The 16,035-nt window shown below is 37.3% G+C and overlaps 1 long non-coding RNA gene across 7 annotated transcripts; it reads right to left on the bottom strand.

Annotated features, from left to right (window-relative positions):
- Positions 1 to 11,141: 11,141 nt before the first annotated feature.
- Positions 11,142 to 14,830, bottom strand: LOC142167868 (uncharacterized). 7 transcript variants are annotated; one of them, XR_012698098.1, is made up of 5 exons: positions 14,551 to 14,776; positions 13,148 to 13,309; positions 11,771 to 12,244; positions 11,512 to 11,597; positions 11,146 to 11,243 (listed from the first exon to the last, which is right to left on the bottom strand). It is a non-coding gene; the product is annotated as an uncharacterized LOC142167868 (long non-coding RNA). The 7 variants fall into 7 exon arrangements; XR_012698097.1 differs by having other exon boundaries at positions 11,142 to 11,243; positions 11,512 to 12,244; positions 14,551 to 14,781; XR_012698099.1 differs by lacking the exon at positions 11,512 to 11,597 and having other exon boundaries at positions 11,145 to 11,243; positions 14,551 to 14,773.
- Positions 14,831 to 16,035: the final 1,205 nt, after the last annotated feature.

Here is a 16,035-nt window from a genome sequence, read left to right as displayed (position 1 = left end):
TATAGCCCTTTCTGATCATCTTTCTTGCCCTGAGATAGGAAATAAACCTACCTCTTGGCGATGCAGTATTACCTTTCCACTCCAGATTTGGCTTCCCTGAAAATTGGAACTGAACCATCTTTGATCTACAATCAACGTTAGCATAACAAGAAGCCAACCAATCCATACCCATTATAACATCAAATTACACCAAATCTAAATCAGTCAAGTTTGCTACTATAGAACGACTATGAACTACTACTATACAGTCTTTATATATCCGTCTAGCTATCACTGGATACCCAACAAGTGTAGACACCTCAAAAGGTTCAATCAACTTAGGTGTTATCCCAAACTTACTAGCAACCAATGGAGTGACGTACGATAAGGTGGAACCTGGATCAATCAATACATATACATCATATGAGGAGACTGATAATATACCTGTAACAACATCAGGTGATGACTTCGGATCCCGTCGACCCGCTAATGCATAAATACGGTTCTGAGGACTGCTCGAGCTAGATGCTCCACTTCTGCCTATACCACGACCAGCTGGTGCCTGTGAACCTTGCCCGGGGGGGCGTACTGATGATGATGAACTAGCTACAGATCTCACTAACTGAAATATACTTGCACTACCTCTCGTCAGACAATCTCTCACAATGTGGCCTGGATAACAACAAGTATAACAAACACCCAACCCTACAAGCCACTGCCTGACATGTTGCTTACCACACTGAGCACATCGTGGCAAGGGTGGCCTCATCTTACTTGACTCATACCTATAATGAGAACTAGAGGCCCTGGGACTATGACTGGGACCTGAATATATGGAACGATCAAATCTCCTACCGGCAAACTGAGGGGGTGCACTGGCCGATGGCTGGGATGGATACCTAGGGTACTGCTGTCGTTGACCACCTCAAAACTCATTAGAAGGACTTGAATATCTCGCTCTCTTACTCTGGCCCCTATCATGCTCACGATCGTCCCTCTGCTTGCTTACGCTCCTCTGCACCCTGAGCGTATGCCTGAATACGAGAAATATCTATGCTTGGCTGAAGTGAGACCGACATACAGTCATTAAGCAAGTGCGGCTCCAACCCCATCACGAACCGGTGAACCCGATCCTCCATCTTAGCTACAATAGTGGGAGCATACCTAGCCAAAGAATCAAACTGAAGGTTATACTCCCGAACACTCATATTACCCTACCGAAAGGTCAAGAACCTATCAACTTTGGCCCGTCTAAGCTCTGGTGGAAAAATAATGACGAAGAAAAGCCTCTGTAAACTCTTGTCATACTGCTGGAGGGGCATCCTCACCTCTGGACAACTCCCAAGACTCGTACCAATTAACTGCAACATCCTGAAGTCTATAGAAAGATAGCTCAACTGACTCAGTCGCAGTGGCCTTCATTACCCTCAAAGTTCTCTGCATCATATCAATAAATACCTGAGGGTCCTCGTTTGGATCTGCTCTAGTGAATACGGGAGGGTCCAAATTAATGAAATCGCGAACCCTCGCACTGATGGCCCTATCTGCATGATTGATACCTACTACCGGGCGTTGTGCCTGTGCAGCCACTAATCGAGTCAATAGTTGAATAACATCTCTCATCTCCTGACCTGGAGTATCTGAATGAGGAACTGGGGGTACTAGGGCTGGCGCTGGAGCTGGTGCCACTCGGATCTCCTCCGGAAAGGGTAGGGTATGTGAAGTCTGAGATGGAGTCCCACTATGTGACTCTCCCAGAGCCCTGGCAACTCGTGGCGCTTGACTTGTAGTCTCATCATCCACGAACTTTCCCTTTTGGGAGGTTGTAGCCTTCTTGGGCATCGCTGAAAACATAACATATCGTTAGGAAAATGAATTCTTATATCACACGATCTAAGATAAGAAGGGAGGGTAAGATCCTATATGTCCTGTAGCCTTATCTTTATAAATGTGGTGTACAATACGCTCATAAACAAGACTCTACTAGACACGGTCTGTAGACAACCCAGGATGGAACTGCTCTGATACCACTTTTGTCACGACCCAAACCGATGGGTTGTGACGAGTGCCCGAGTTCTACCTACCGAACACCCCTAAGCATACATCTAAGATATAAATATGAAATAAGTGTAGGTCATGCATAACATCTGCCCCTAAACTACTGAATCGTATGAATAACATAGGTGAGGAGACATACTCAAAAGACATATATAGATATATATGCGGAATACAGTAGGGCGAGCCGACAAGGCCACATACTATCCAACTATACATGACTGTCTTCACACCTGCGGGCCAATAGCCGCTTCTGCGGCTCTGTATCTGCGAAATACAATCGCTGTTACGGAAGAAAGAAATAAGGTGATCACTTTATTCATGGATGGGTTTGGGTAGAAGGAAATCTAATAGGCTTGCTCGGCCGGGTTCACTCGGTTGAGCGCCGGTCGCGCTCCCTGAGTTTGGGGCGTGACAAGTACTGAGTATGTAAGGCATGAAAAGAAGTATATAAAAGACGTGAAAGAAACATGGAGTAAAGGACTCAATTTGTAAGTCTGAATAGCTCAGTAATCGTGAAATCTTCATAGTGTCATGTATATGGGTATAAATGTCATACCATGCATAGGTATATGCATACATAACATCATCAAGCCTCTGAAGGCATCCCATCATATCATCTCGGTCTCAGTGGGCGAAATCATAAAAGTATGCCAGCTAATCAAGAGGTTGGTGCGTATATAACACCGTAACCTTTACCCATACCACATATAATATACATATATATGCATATATAACGCCATCTAGTCATGGGTCAATGTACATGTATAAATGAATGCAATGCATAATGAAGTAAGTCAATAAGATCTCTCGGATAAACTTTATCCACTTATATATTTATTTTTAGAACAGAATATATAATAATAAGACACATGGGGAATCAACAACATAAGCACTCCTAGTGCTTCTATGAATAGAGGCATTTATGAAAGTTGCGTGTTTGCTTGTTTCGTTTGTATCGTATGGATCATGCCAAAGAAAGAAGGGATAGCCTTAACATACCTTTATTGCTTGGCTAGCGATAGCTCTCGAGTTCTCATACGCTCTACGAATGATAATCTACATTGTATAAATGATTTGGATCACAATCGAATCAATAAACCAAGAATTGGATTCGCTACGACATTTTGTCGAACACTTAGGGTGCATAAGATTCATATCATCCTACAATGGCAATTCAACACCACTAGATCTTATCCTCTACTCACAACACAACCACCATCACAAACAACTATACTACGTAATTTTCAGCCATAGGATACCTTAAGAAACCACTCAAAACCGTTCAACAACTAACAATACTTAATCAACTACCAAACTATGATTCAAATGACCTCAAATACATGGAGAGGGTATGATATTACCTTGAACTATAAGGATAAAAACACATATACATATTTATAACTATATTTCCAGCCCTTCAACACAATCAAATCCTACTCAAATACACTACAAGAACCTTTATTTCTAAATCAATAAGAAATTAAAGGATTTATCTAAGTTGAAGATAAACTTATCTAGAAGGATTGTTGAATTATTACCTTAATTATTTGAAGAAAAGGGATAAGATGAACTGGAGATAAGCCTTCCCAACACCTTTACACACAAATCTTCCAAACCAAGAAGAAAATTGCAATACAATTTCCTTAGAGATAGTTGTCCGTAAGGTGCAATTATAAAGAGCTTCTAGTTGATTGAGATGGGGTTTATATGAACTGAATAATGGGATATGGTTAATAAATTTGCTGGCTCAATTCAAGTTAAAGAACTCTTCATACCGTAAGAAAGAACTAACTTTCATTGTTACCTTTATTCTCACTAAGAAACTAATTTAATTCAAGTAATATATTAAGACAATTCATAACCCCTTTGACAGTGGGGTCCACTTCCCCTATATAATAAAATGTGAATTGTCCACCCCCTACGTACAACCACCAGATCACCTATGTGTAGAGTGAATGAGTCATTTTCTCATTTCATATTATGCATCCATGTGAAAAGGTGTCCATCCTCAATTATGGTAGGGTCCATTTTCATCTTTAGCTAATTCCATTTTTGTTCTTTCTTTCACTACACCCAAAATTTTACTAATGCACGTCATAAACTCTTTGACCTCAATTTGATATATACCAAGTTATTTAACACATTATTAAACTCATTATCAAGGTAATCAACACTAGTGCGTAGCCTATTTTGCAAACACCAACTATTGTTCCTAACCATCATCGTCATACTTATAAGTCCTACATCATTTCGAGACTTCATCTTTTTAAACATCGTGCTCTTTATTTGCATACTTAGATATGACCAAAATTCTTCCATGGCTCATGTCTATTTACACATGCCGAGTGACTCAAGCCATAGATCGAAAGCACGGGATGTAACAAATCTCTTAGTAATGGACTTGGAGATTAAGAGAAAGGAAAAGGAAGGGTTGTGCATGGTCAACCAAAGATCAAGTTGGGAGCCTTAACCAAGGACAAATCACATTAGATGGGGGAAAGGTTGAAGGAAATAGGGGATTGGAAGAGTAATGGGGACGCGAGTTATAGATGAACTAGGATAGCGGATTGCATTAGGAAAGCATCTAGAGTGATGCTAGGGGTCTTGAAAGGTTACTCTAGTGGACAGAGAGGAGACTGATGGTGGAATGATTAGGTCCAAAGGAAAGTGGAAGTAAAGAAGGAAGCATATCTGAAGTTGGTGGAGAGCAGGACGAGGACGATAAGAGGACGGACATGGATAAGTATAAGACAATAAAGAAGAAAGCGAAGTTAGTGATCACGGTGGCGAAGACATCAACGTTTGAATGCTTGTGTGCAAAAGTTATGGAGAAAGGCAAGGATAAAAATTTGTACAGGCTAGCCAAGGTGAGGGAGAGAAAGGCTCGTAACCTGGACCAAGTAAAGTGCATCAAGGACGTAGAAGGCAAAGTATTGGTAGAAGAGGCACATATTAGACGAATATGGCAGACATACTTCCATAAACTCTTGAATGAAGAGGAAGACAGGAATATTATGCTGGGTGATTCGGAGCACTCCGAGAATCGTCGAGATTTAGGGTATTGTAGGCGTATTAAAGTTGCGGAGGTCGAAGGGGATTTGTGTAAGATGAGCAAGTGAAGAGTGACTGGGCCAGACGAGATCCCTGTGGAGTTTTTTAAGAGTGTGGGATAGACAAGTTTGGAGTGACTAACTCGGTTGTTCAATGTCATTTTTACGACGACAAAAAATGCCCACAGAATGGAGGTGAAGTACAATTATTCTATTGTACAAGAACAATGGTGATATTCAGAATTGCAACAACTAGAGGAGTATTAAGACACTATAAAAATTTGAGAGAAGGTGGTAGAGATGTGTAACGACCCGACCGGTCATTTTGAGTATTGTAGACTCGTTCCCCCATTTATTGCGTATCTTTGTGTTCGCTTGTTGTTATGTGACTTGGCGGGGTGGTTGGTTTGGTTCCAGAAATGTTTCGAAATGAATTGGGATACTTAATCCTAAGGATGGAAGCCTAAGTTGGAAGAGTTTACCGGATGTTGACTTATGTGTAAATGACCCCGGAATAGAGTTTTAATGGTTCCGATAGCTCCGTATGGTGATTATGGAATTAGAAGTGTGTCTGGATATTGATTTGGAGGTCCGTAAGTGATTTTGGCTTAATTGGCTAAAGTTGGAAAAGTTAAAGTTTAGAGAGTTGAGAAGTTTAACCAAGATTTGAATTTATTGTTAGCGGGCTCGAATTTTGGTTCTGGAAGTGGGAATAGGTCCGTTGTGTCATTTATGATGTGTGTGAAAAATTTGAGGTCAATCGAAGTTGGTTTGATAGGTTTCGACATCGATTGTAGAAGTTGAAAATTAATTGATTTCATTAGTCTTGAATTAGGGTGCGATCTGTGTTTTTGATATTGTTTGATGTGATTTGAGGCCTCGACTAAGTTCGTATCGTGTTTTAGGAATTGTTGGTATGTTTGGATGGGGTCCCGGGGGCCTCGGGTTTGATTCAGATCAAGTTCGCCATCATTTTAGACTTTGTGGGATTGGTGATGTTCAGGTCCGGTTTCCTAATAAGCGATCGTGTGAGAAGGTTCGTGATTGCGAAGGCTTGTTTGGGCGACTGGTGAAAGTGTTCTACGCGTTCGCGAGAGTTGGTCCGCGATCGCGAAGCATTGGTTAGTGGAACTACGCGAACGTGAGGGTTGTACCGCGTTCGCGAAGAATGAATGAGGGGTGGCCTGGAAGCTATACGTTTGTTCTTAGTGATCGCGTGAGGAGGTGCGCGATCACGTAGCTTCGAGTTCATGTGCATCACGTTCGCGGCTGGAGTTCCGCATTCGCGAAGGTCATTTTTGGGGCAACATTCTTTTGTTCTTTGCGATTGCGAGGGACTTTCCGCGACCGCGAAGAAGAACCTCTGGGCAGCAATTACTACCTCTGTTCCAGTTTATGTGAACCTATTTCCTTTTTGGTTCGTTCCAAAAAGAATGACCCCTTTCTAAATTTGAAAATAATTTTGCTTAAACTTATAATTCTATCCTTAATAAGAAGTTTTTATAACCACACAAATACTCTCTGACGTTTTTGAATTGTTTAGGACCACAAATTTCAGAAGTTTTTATTTTTTCTTAAACTCCATACCCAGTCAAACAGGTTACCATAAATTGGAACGGAGGGAGTATAAAATTTCAAATCAAGGGTTTGAACCCATTTGTCATATTTTGAGCTAGAGACCTCAGATTTGGGCTATTCTTGAAGGGATTTTCAAGGAGTTGATTGGGGTAAGTGATTCTAACTTGATTTTGGTTATTATACATTAATCTATCATTATTTTTACCATTTAATTAGGGTTTTGGGATGGAAAAATGGGAGAAAATCTGTGAAACTTCATAGACTATAATTTGAAGGTCAAGTTAAGATCAGAATTGAGTAATTTTGGTATGGTTGGACTCACTATTGAATGGGTATTTGGATTTTATAAATTTTGTCAGATTCCGATACGTGGGCTCGTGATTGACATTTTGGGTTGACTTTTTGACTTTGGTTAAAGAACTTAACTTTATCGTATGGAATCAATTCATATAGCTTGTGTTTATTATATTAAGTTGTTTGTGGCTAGATTCGAGTCGTTCGGAGGCCGATTCGCGAGGCAAGGGCTTGTTGGAGTAGAGATTTGCGCGGTTTGAGGTAATTAACGCTTCTAAACTTGGTTCTAAGGGTATGAATCCGTGAAATACATGTTGTGTGGTTGGTGTTGAGGTGACACACATGCTAGGTGACGGGCGTGTGGGCGTGCACTGTGGAAGTTGTGACTCGATCGATTCTGTGGTACTGTGTAGTTATCCAACCTTGTTGCTATTCAAGTGATCCCTATGTGTAATTGAGCTGAAATCCATGTTAGAAATCATGTTTAGGCTATATGCTTATTTTGTTTGGATCCACTGGGTCATTTCTACTATTGATTTATTTGCTTAAATGGCAATTATGTACTCAGTCACATTCATCATTTGCATATCATATCTCAATCTCTGTTGCTATTTATTGTTGCATCATGTATCATTATTTGGGCTGATTGGTATGAGATTTGTGAGCCGAGAGACTGAAGAGATTGATGACTGAGTTAGGGCCTGACAGTCGTGTTGTGAGTGAGATTGTGGATCGGGTTGCACGCTGCAACATGCCTTCTTGGCTTTATATATATTATTATTATGGATCGAGCTGCACGCCACAGCAGGCCTTATAGACTTTATTTATTATTATGGGAGTGGGTTGCACACCACAGCATGCCATATTGTCTTTATATTAGCGCTTGGGCAAGATCCGCCCCTCTATAGTCCGACATACCATTAGTGAGCGTAGGTATCATATAGTGCTGAGTGATTAAGTGTGATGAGTGGGAGTTGAGACAGTCAGATTGAGTACTCTAAGAGATTGAGTGTATGAGGTTATCATTGTGATACATTACATGTGACATGCATATTTGACATGTAGATATAGAGATGTAACATTCCTCATATCATTCATACTTAACATATTTCATCAGTGTTGAGCTTAAACTGTTAAACTCGAAAGCATGTCTACATTTATATACTGTGTATAAATTGATTACAAGATTTCTCTGAGTTGTTACTGTCATTTTTCCTGTCATATATGTAGTTGTTATTATCTGGATTTGGGATGTACCTATTTGAGCTTGTCACTGCTTTCAACCCAAGTTTAGTCCTATTACTTATTGAGTACATTGGATCTGTTGTACTCATACGACACTCTGCACTTTGTATGTAGATCCAAGTACTTTTGGGCACGGTGGTTGCTAGACTTGGAGCATTTCTTGCTTGGAGACTTTTGAGGTAGCTGCTTTGGCGTCCGCAGACCCCGACTCTCCTTCTTTTTATTTTATTTAGCATTGTTCTATCTTTCCATACCGTTGTATTAGAAATTTTGACTATGTTGATATCTAGTAGCTCATATACTCAGTGACACGAATTTTGGGGAGATTTCATATTTGAGTCGTAGTTAGACCTTTCGGTTATTTATGAGATTATCAATGTTACACTTAATATATCATGCTTTTAAATTAAAATGAGTAGTTATTTTGTGATTGTTAGCTTTCCTAGTACTGTGATAGGAGCCACCACGACATGTTGAGATTTGGGTCGTGACAAGATAAGGGTAAGGATAAGTGTATTTATTTTTAAGAAACAGTCTGGATTCATGCCGGGGAGATCGACTACAGAAGCCATTCACCTTGTAAGGAGATTGGTGGAGCAATATAGGAAGAGGAAGAGGTACTTGCATATGGTGTCCATTGACCTAGAAAAAGCTTACGACAAAGTCCCAAGGGAGGTTATATGGAGATGATTAGAGGCAAGAGGCATTCATGTAGCCTAAACTAGAGCAATCAAAGACATGTATGATGGAGCTAAGACTTGGGTAAGGACAGCGGGAGAAGACTAGGAATTGTTGGTACTGATGAGGCTGCACCAGGGATCAACTCTTAGTCCATTTTTATTTGCATTGGTGATAGATGAATTGAAATGACACACGCAAGGGGAGATTACGTGGTGCATGTTATTTGCAGACGATATAATTATGATAGAAGAGACGCGAGACGGAGTTACCGCTAGGCTGGAGGTTTGACGGCAGACTCCAGAGTCTAAAGGTTTTAGGTTGAGCAGGACTAAAACAGAATACTTGAAGTGTATGTTCAGTAATGCTACTCATGAGATGGAAATGGAAGTGAGGCTTGATACGCAAGTCATCCCCAAGAGAGAAAGTTTCAAGTATCTTGGGTCAATAATTTAAGGTAATAGGGAGATTGATAAGGATGTCACACATTGTATTAGAGCGGGATGGATGAAATTGAGGCTCGCATCTGGTGTCCTATGTGATAAGAAGGTGACACTGAGGATTAAAGGTAAGTTCTACAGAGTGGTTGTTAGACTGATTATGTTGTATGGTGCGAAATGTTGGCCAGTCAAGAACTCTCATGTCTAGAAGATGAAAGTGACGGAAATGAGGATGTTGAAATGGATGTATGAGCATACTAGGAGATATATGATTAAGAATGAAGATATTCGAGACAAGATGCGGGAAGGGAGGCTGAGATGGTTCGGATATGTGAAGAGGAAAGGTCCAAATGCCCGAGTTAGGAAGTGTGAGAAGTTGGCTATGGTGGGACTTAAAAGAGATAGAGGCAGGCCGAAGAAGTATTGGGGAGGGGTGATTTGGCTAAACATGTCATATCTCCAACTTACCGAGGATATGACCTTTAATAGGAGAGTGCGGGGGCCGAGGAGAGGGTAGGAGGATAGTGGTTAGTAGATCGTTCTTCTTTTCCATACCAGTAGTATTAGTACATATTCCAGTATTCTCTTATTCTTAGATTTCTATTACTGCGTGTTATTTCTTCTTTTCGATCATCTTATTATTATGTTGTTCTTGCTGCTTCTTTTTATGGCTTCTAAATTATCGTATTTCCTTGTTCATATTGTTGTGCTTATACTTTTCTTGAGTCGAGGGGTTATTGAAAATTTCTCAACTTTTACAACGATAGGGGTAAGATCTATATAAACACTACACTCCTCGAACCTTATTATATGGGATTACATCGGGTATGGTATTGTTGTTTGTTACTTTCTTTCTTCGTTTCCTAAAGGCTCCTTCGGTCTCCAAATAACCAATTTGATCGTGTGGGTCCATTCTCGTCAAAGTGCATTCCACGAGAGTATAGACACATTACACTGTTATGTGGACCTTCATTACCATTCACCACTTTGTCCTAATCTTCCGTCTTGAAAAAATAATTAAGAAATAAAACTATTTTATCGTCAATAGTTTTTAAGTATTTAGATGAGATATTTCCGTCATACACGTACAGCAGGCAAAACTAATATAACTTCTGTTTAAGCACATTGCACACTCAATAGTAACATATGATCTTTTCTTTTAGCTGAAAACATAAAAATTTCATATAAAGAGTATCTAATATTTCCACAAAGCCCTTTTCACGTTAAAAGCACAAAATCTTGAAATCTTTAGTTTATCTTTATCCTTTGCAAGAAGTGAGAAATAAATCAATGCGGACCGTGTGAATACGGACAACAGGTACTTTCCATGGGCACCACTATAAAAGTACCGTGTTGGGGGACCCGAGAAACTTCCCAAAGAGAATATCTGACAAAAGACCCTACCCTTTGCCATTGCCCTAAATGCTGTTCCCCGAATGGATTTGGGTTTTCCAATTTACTACCACATCGATCGCGAACATTTTCACTTTTAAAAAAAGAACATTGTCAACAGGTTATTCTCTTTATAAATTTGTTTTGATAAGCCAAATTATGTTACCATTTTATAATTTTGTTGTTAGTATATACCCATTTACGTTTACAGACTTGCTAAATGTGTTTATATCTTATCTTTTAACGATACCCATTTGTGTTAAGCTAGTTCTGTTCATAATTTTGATTTTTACAATCCATGTGTGTTGCCATAATTGTGTTTTTACCCATCTACATTAACAAGCAAAATGCAAAATGTGTTTATATCTTGTTTTTTAACCATACCCATTTGTATTTAAGCTAGATCCGTTTATAATCTTGATATTTAAGCCCTAAATGCAAACATTTGTGCTTGCATGATAGACAAGTTTCTGGCAAATGTCACTGTTCCAGACAACTTCATCATCAGGGGAACGCTGCAAAAATTCCACTGTAATAGCATAATCAGAGCTTTTCCTAATTAAATGTTTGGGAGTTATTGACTAAACATATACATATATATATATATATATATATATATATATATATATATATATATATATATATATATACACACACACACACACACACACACACACACACATTATGCATTTTCAGACCACTATACTACTGCAATGGGTATGCAACTAAACACTGGAATGGATATGGTGGACCGGGTTGAACAATGGAGGCGCGAACTTGCTAACAAGACTAAGTACCTGAAAATGGGGTTTGACATTCGTGATGAATCTCAAACGACCTTTCCAGAGAAGATAATTCAAATTCTGCTAGTGCTTAAGGTTGCCTATCCACAAAAATAGTTCAGGTAAAAATCAATTTAATGCAATCAAACGGTTGACCAAAAAGAAGATTCCAAAAGAAAAACCAAACAATTATTCCTAGGAATTTTTTCAAGGGAAAATATGATAGATCGGTTGTTTACACATGCTATATATATAGTTCTGCTTTCATGCATACCTGCCATTCACATTCATGAAGAGCCGCCCCGCCTCTTCATCAACCTGTTTAGTTATCTTTTCCCGCATTTAGACTACCACTGGTAAGATTTTCCATTTAGAGGTCTGCAAAATAACCAAGACAGACCCCAACAGCCAAAACAGACCCAAACTTTACACATACTCTATCTAAGACCGGTTTCTTCTTCCTCTTGTTGCACGTTTCTGCTTTATTTCTTTAGAATTTTTTGGTTCCTTCTTTGCTCTAACTCAAACAGCAATTCCTCTTATTAGCCCCCAGCAGGATAAGCTAATAAAACTTAAATGGACTGAGTTCCAGAAGATTTTTGAAGAAGACATGGAGGGGGCGGAAGAATCCGTAAGTATCTGCTTTTTACGCTTTGAGTAATATTGACTTATTCTGAATCTGACAACTTCTTTCAAACTTTGTTTGTAGTGGACTATTAGAGATGAAGATAAAATCCTGATCAGAGCCCTGGTTGAAGTAGTTAAAGAGGTAAAACTCTCTCAACAGAAATTTTAAAACAAAACAGAAGACAAAAGGCATACTAACATTTGAAGTTTGCAGGAGAAGAAACATAACGACATATGCATGTACACTCCAAACAGCACAAGCAATGTGTAAGCTTTCTTAACCCTTCCAAGTACTTTTGAAAAACAACGAATCTATGGACGACTGTTTCACCTTAAAACTTTTGGAAAAGAATTGTTTTTTCAATTGGATGTTTTCCAGAACTTAAAAAAAAAAATTTAGTCGCAACACTTTACTTTGCTAACTAACAACATTGAACTCTCAAGTTATCAATGACACCTCTATTATGAAGGCAGTGTAACAGTATCCTGAAAGCACCATGTCCTGGACTAATAACTCAACATTTTTTATCTTTCAGCTCGGGCAAACATTTCTTTTTCCACGACCATTCAGATAGAAGAATCTTCATGTTGGTCTACGAAATGAAGAAGTAAGATGGTTCAATGTACTTCAATGATATTATTTTTAGTTAGATCAAAAACCTTGTTCTATCCCTTAAGGTTTTATATCATATTCTTAATGTTCTACTACCTGCATAACTTATTCTTCTTTGTACTGAAATTCTAGATTCTGTTATTGCCGATTATACTTTATCAAATTTCATACATAATTCTTGAGGTAAGGTTATTGCTCTTTGTTCTTAATTGGTTTGTATTCTAAATTAGAACTAAATATAACATCTTAAGGAAGAAGTGGATGTTTAAAGAGCACAAGGATTCTGCATGGAACAATGCAAAGTAGTGTAGGTTTATGGTATAAAGAATTACCACAAACAGTAAAGGAGGAACTTTACTAATTAGCAGAAAAAAGAACAGTAACGGATTTATTGACTACATTGGAAAGTACCAGAAGATTTGAAGTTTGAGGACAAGACTTGGATAGTGAAGAAAAAGAATAATATCTCTCTCCATATGTGGCTGAAATAACATCTCCCCGTGGCAGGTTGACACTAATTAACAGCATCTTGGCCAGCATGCCAACTTTCTTCATGCCCCTTTTCCCTACTACCTACAAGGGTTTTAAAGCAGCTGGACTAAATAAGGAGAATTTCTCTTTGGGAAGGATGTAGCACTCAACACAAGCTCCATTTGGTTAAATATTCTAATGTAATCCAAAAAAAAGGGACAATATTCTTTTTTTAATACAAAGAAAACTATTCTTTGTTGTTCTGCAGTTTTTTTCTAAGATTAAAATAATATATGCTATAATTTTATTGTATTCTTGTATAAGCACAGAGTCATATAGTTTTCTACAAGGTCCACAATATACTACTCTGAGTATTTCTATATATGTCAATGAAGATTCATCATATTTTATGTCCTATCGAAACTTCTGGAAGGAGCAAGAGGAAAATTTCTTGAAGGAGCAAGAGAAAAATTTCTTGAAGGAGCAAGGCAACTCATCAGGTACAAGCGGAAAGGAAAGACAAGCAGCAGATGAGGAAAACCAACCTTAATGGAGAAAACTGATTTTGATTTTTTCATACCTATTGACAGAAATTAGAAAACAGCTTAAACTTTCAGCTTTATCATGACTCATAAGCATAATATAGTCATTGAGTTGTATGTTTAGTATGTTCAAGCTTATAGCATTATAAATTCAAAGGAAACAATATTCTCATTATATCATATATGCACCAATTTTCAAAGAAGAAAATCTGAGTTGCTCTACTACAACAAGATACAATAAAATTCTGTTATTGTTTACGTTATAGTAAGAAAAGTTAAGTGTAATAATCTTCATGAACACAAACAACAACAAAGAAAGAAATTCAGATCTTATCAATACTAGAAAAGGTTTTCAAAGAAAGTAAAACCGATGCTCAGGAAAATAGCATAGAACTTAGAAATCACAACAGAAATCCAAAAAGAAAAACACAAAAACAGAAAATAATCTTACAGCAAATTGAAGAAAAAATCAATTGAAGCACATGATAGGCTAATCAAGCAAAATCCCAGAATTCCCAGAATTGCCAAAGATAGAAGAAGATTGCCAAAGTACCGAAATGTTCGTAAAAGAAGATTGCCAAAAAAATGGATTTTTTTTTACAGAAGAACCAATCTTCAACAAAGTGTAAGAAAAGAAATTCAGATCTTGTCAATACTAGAGAAGGTTTTCAAAGAAAACAAAGCAGATACTCAGGAAAATAGCATAGAACTAGAATTACTGAATAGATCTTAAAAGTCAAAATCCAAATAAAATAAACAAAAACAGATAACAATCAGAACCCAAACTCAACTTGTTTTCACCTTTCTAAAACAGATCTTACAGTAGGATTGAAGAAAATATTCAATTGAAGCACGGCTAATTAAGCCAAAATCCACAATATTAAAGAACCGATCTTTATTGCCCGGGAATGGATTTTTAGGCGTTAACGATAGAGGTGGAGACGGGTCACCGGATTGAGAGTCTCTTGGGCCGGGTTAATTAGTTTAGAGCAATTATCACTTCTAGGTATTCGGAAAAAATTAATGACAATCAGTATCTACAAAATACACCATACAATTCATAGCCCAAAACCAATTAGAAGGGCTAGCAATTTCAACTAAAAAATCAGCCGTCGCCTTCCTTTTGCATTTGGGAGCCTTAGTTTTTTCTTCAATTCCTTTTACATCAATAAAAAAGTTCCTTTTAGTTTTTAATATTTTTTTTTTGTTTCTTTGTTATGACACATGGAAAATCATTAATTTTTTAAGTTTCGAACACTTTCATCTCCTTTTATGTTTCGAATTTTTTCTTTTTTTTTTGGATAAAATTTGAGCGCTTTCACCTCTGCAACTTTCAAACTCTTCCTATTACAAATAAATTATAATTTTTTTTATCTTTTACTAAGAGCCTAAATTTTTTATTGATCTAATCTAAAAAATATATGATATTGCATAAGCAAAAATACTCATGATATAAGAAGAAAAAGAAGAAGGTGATGTAAACGTTGTATACACATTTTACGCTAGTATAAAGTGTATATACACTTTTTATACATAATAAAATAATATATACACTTCTTATGCATTGCAGAATAATATATACACTTTTTATACATCGTAGAACAATATATATACTTTTGATACTCTAAAACGCTTAGAATACACTAAAGATATTTTAGAAGTACACCAAAAAATATAGGATAAATTTTATATACAAAATTTATACAATGTATTAGTATATATACAATTTATACACTTTGTATAAAAACTCAAAGTGTATATAGACACATGGATTATACATAAAGATACACTAAATATATATTTATTGTACATGGAATACACTAATTATACATCTATATACAAAGCCCTTTAGAAGAAGAAGAAGAAGAAGAAGAAGAAGAAGCAACAACCACCTGCACAAATACACTTCACCCTTTAATTCTTCCCAGAAAATGCATATAAATTCATCCTAAAAGAATCATGAAGCCCCAACCTCCAAAACATCTCGCAAAACACCAACAACTCACCAACAACATTTATATCGTATAAACAGTGTATATAAATTGTATAATTATACATATACCCTTATTATATACCATATATACATTTGTAAGGTCGCTGCAAAGAATTCAGAGCCATGAATATACACTAATGATACATTAGGGATAAACTAAAATATAAAGGATACACTTTATATACAAAATTTATACAATGTAATAGTATATATATAATTTTTATACATTTTATAACAATTTATATATAATTTTTATAATATACACTGAAAAATATAGGATACACTTATATACA

This window comes from Nicotiana tabacum, chromosome 13, assembly GCF_000715075.1.
Source record: "Nicotiana tabacum cultivar K326 chromosome 13, ASM71507v2, whole genome shotgun sequence".
Classification (NCBI taxonomy): domain Eukaryota; kingdom Viridiplantae; phylum Streptophyta; class Magnoliopsida; order Solanales; family Solanaceae; genus Nicotiana; species Nicotiana tabacum.
Note: the sequence above shows the minus strand (reverse complement) of the source record. Positions and strands in the feature narration are given on the sequence as shown.